Here is a 3,659-nt window from a genome sequence, read left to right on the forward strand (position 1 = left end):
ATAACTTGTCAATTTTGACATGTTTTTATATAGATTTTTTCATAACTCGTCCGGATATGTATCATAATTTGACGGGTTATGGTGCAAATTTGACATGTTTTTACATAAATTGTCCAGTTATGCAGCATAACTTGACATGTGATTAGCATAACTTGAAGATAACTTGAACAAGTCAAAAGGTTATGATCATAATTCGATCATCATTACCCGACCATAACTTGATAGTGCAGCTGCACTTGTAATTTTCAGATTCAACAGCATGAAATTGATAAATCATGGGTTTACGTTCTTTATGATTCAATGGACAATCTCAAACATAATCTAAAATTCTTGTCAATGAATATTAACATTCAATGGATTGTAAGAATTAGTGTAAATCTCAAGTCATCATTTAAAATATAAGACTAGTCTTTAGAAACAGTAGTCATATCATCCAAAAGGTTGTATTCTAATATCATCCCATTTTTACGAGTCTGGGTCGTTAGAACTTTGGGTGAAGAGGATGAATGAAGGAATGCCAAGCTCTTCCATTTTTTCCCTCTGTTCCTTTGCACTTTTTCTTTTGTTTCTCTTCATTGATTTTTCTTCTTCCTCATTTTCTGTTTCTTCATAATCTTGTTCCTGCAATAATAAGTAAGGTTGTTTAGTATTAATGTGGGTTTTTCTTTTTTTTTTTTTCCTTTTTCCCAAGTAGTATTAAGAAGATTCATACCTTTTTGATTCCTTGAGCAGCAGCTTTTCTCATTGCTATTATCTTTTCAGCTTTTTCAAATGTTCTGTCCAATGCTTGTTGACTGATATCAAACGAGTCTATGAGTTGAGTATAACCGAATTCTCCCTCATGTTCTCCTAGCTTCGCAGATAATTCTTTTTCTCTGTCTTCTTGTTCATTGAGGTACAAATTAGTATATCATTAAGAAAACATTGCAAAAACAAAATCAACATTATTTTGCGTTGTTTCATTACCTCAGAGTCTGTGAGTGGATTGTTTTGTATTTGTTTGAGAAACAGAAGCACATCTTTTGAATGGTTTTCATAATGTCCACAGAATTCACAACCATTGCCTTTATTTCTTTCAGATCCTCTTTCATGGCTGCTTGGTTGGCTTCAAAATGTTGTACTTTGTTAAGCAGATTAGTTCGATCAATTTCCATCTTGTCCAGTTTTCTTGATGCCGCTGGTGGCATTTCACTTTGAACTTCATCGTCATTTATTTCTCTCAAAAAAACCATAACTTGACAGTGATTTATTTTTGAAAATTTGAATAATCTGACCAGCACTTGTAATTTTCAGATTCAAGAGATGATATAACTCGACATGTTATGATCATAACCTGACCATAACTTGATTTTTGAAGCCTTAAATTTATTCAGCATGCTTACTATACGATAGGTTTCCAATAACATAATCTTTTCATTCAAAATTTCAATTCAAGAAAATCAATACTAACATACTCAAATGAATTCGTGGTTTTCCAGCTAGTGATTAACGGATTTACCTTCTTCTTATGTTACCTTCCCTGTTCTTCGATTTCTCGTCTAACGACACCGGCTGACCTAAGAGAGAGAATCGGTGGCGGACCTTCCCTGTTCTTCAGAGCTTCCCTGTTCTTCGGTTTCTGGGACTGGTGAAGGGATGAGAGAGAGAGAGATTCAGATTGAATAGAGACAGATCGCGGATTAGAGACAGATCGCGTTATAGGGCCGGAGGGAAGAGAGAATGATCGTAGGAGAGCGGCGGAGGGAAGAAATAGTTCGCCGGAGATCGCCGGAGGGAAGAGAGAGTGATCGTGGGAGAGCGGCGGAGGGAAGAAACACTCGCCGGAGAGCACCGGAGGGAAGAGAGAGAAAGAGAGAGCAGAGGTCGGTGCGAAGAACTGAGAGAGAGAGGTGTTTTAGGTTTTTTTTAGTGAAAAGGGCAGTTTTGGAATTTATGTGTAGATAATTCTGAATGTATCTTAATTTGGCCTATTTGTTAACTTATGTAAACTAATGGCCTATTAATTTTTATTAATCTCAAATTTTGGCCTATTTCCCTCCTTCTCCCTTTATTTTATCTCTATTAATTGAATGATAATTGTTTATTTTTTAGTGGAGTAACATAAATAATATTTTTTACCATCTTGAGTGATATTTCTTATTTTTTCCCTACATCCCCCAGCTTTTTTCCCCTTCTGGTTGGACCTATTTGTTAGATCTTATTGACATAATTTGAATACTATAGTTGAAAAAAAAAGAATTAAATTCTATAAATCCAAACAAGCATATAAACTCATAATTACAAACTTTAACATTGATTGAACATCTAACAAACAATTTAGAGAAACACATACATATATACGTATAAATTTTTGACCAATAATATAAACCTACAAATGTATTTTTTTTAGAATATTGTGATTAATTTGCTGTAGATTTCCTTATTGAAGAGATTTCGAATTGTGTTAAAATATGGTTTCCTATTTTGGTGAGTCAACTATGGTGATTTGATTGTCCATTTTGTTTTGATTTCTGGATTTGTTGATTGATTATGTGATTGGCATTATTTTAGATGTGATAATCTAATTGATTGGATTGTGATATGTTCGAGAACTCTTTTGGAAAGAATCTGCCTTGTTTGGAATCTGTACAAAGCCATCCTTTGCAAAAGTCAACATTTGTTTCAAGTTTGAAAAATTGCTGATTGATGGGATTTAGCTAGCTGGACGAATCTCTTCTAAGGAACAAGTCCAGGTTCATGTGCCGCTTATAGGAGGACTTTAAGAATCTGTGCAATTAATTTTCAGATCAGTTTTGATAGCAATGTTACAAAAATTATTGTAACAAGTTGAGTACAACGGCTTGCATTTAAGACATTTTGATAACTATTGTGATTCGCTATTTAACTAAAGTTTCTAGCTTTTTTTTCCACGCCTTTTGTGTCGCAGAGTTCCAATTAGTCATATCATTTTGTGAGCATTTATTTTTCACGTTCTTCAAGAGAAGAATTTGTAGTTTTCTAATTTGGTAAGTATGAGAATTATAAGCAAATTAAAAATAGTCATGATTTATCGTAGCAAATATGTTCAAACCCATGAGTACTTAGAAGGCAATGAGGGGGCTAACTTTTACAAACTCATTTTGAATGGGTTTGGATGGGTTTAAACTAATGTAAACCATCTTAAAAAATGCTCAACCAAACATAAGTTTGAGTGAGACTAATGAATTCAAATTATAAGAACTCACGAAATGAACGATACATAAATTAGCTTAGAACGACTACAATATTTGGAGTCGACTGCGATTATATGACAAAATAAACGAGTTGACTGTTCCATAGAATATTTTAAAAAGCTTCTGAGGAATCTTCCATTTAGGATTTTGGGAAGTTTCCAAATTACAATAAAGGTGGTTCAGATCACTCAGGATACAAATTCTATAAAAAAGTTGTCAAAATACAAGATCGAGAAAGACGACTCTATTATAGAAAAGAAAACTACTTCCAATTAGGCAACTAGATCTTATAATTATTAATTATAAAAAGAGGCTGACCCTCAGCATTAGGGACTCATTTTAGGGTTCTAAAAGCCACATTATCAATTAAAACTATGTATTTCTTTAATTAAGATTAATCATCACATCATAGTTTTGATTTTGTGGATGCTAGCTGGAAGGATTTTC

Source organism: Morus notabilis, unplaced genomic scaffold, assembly GCF_000414095.1.
Source record: "Morus notabilis unplaced genomic scaffold, ASM41409v2 Scaffold794, whole genome shotgun sequence".
NCBI lineage: Eukaryota > Viridiplantae > Streptophyta > Magnoliopsida > Rosales > Moraceae > Morus > Morus notabilis.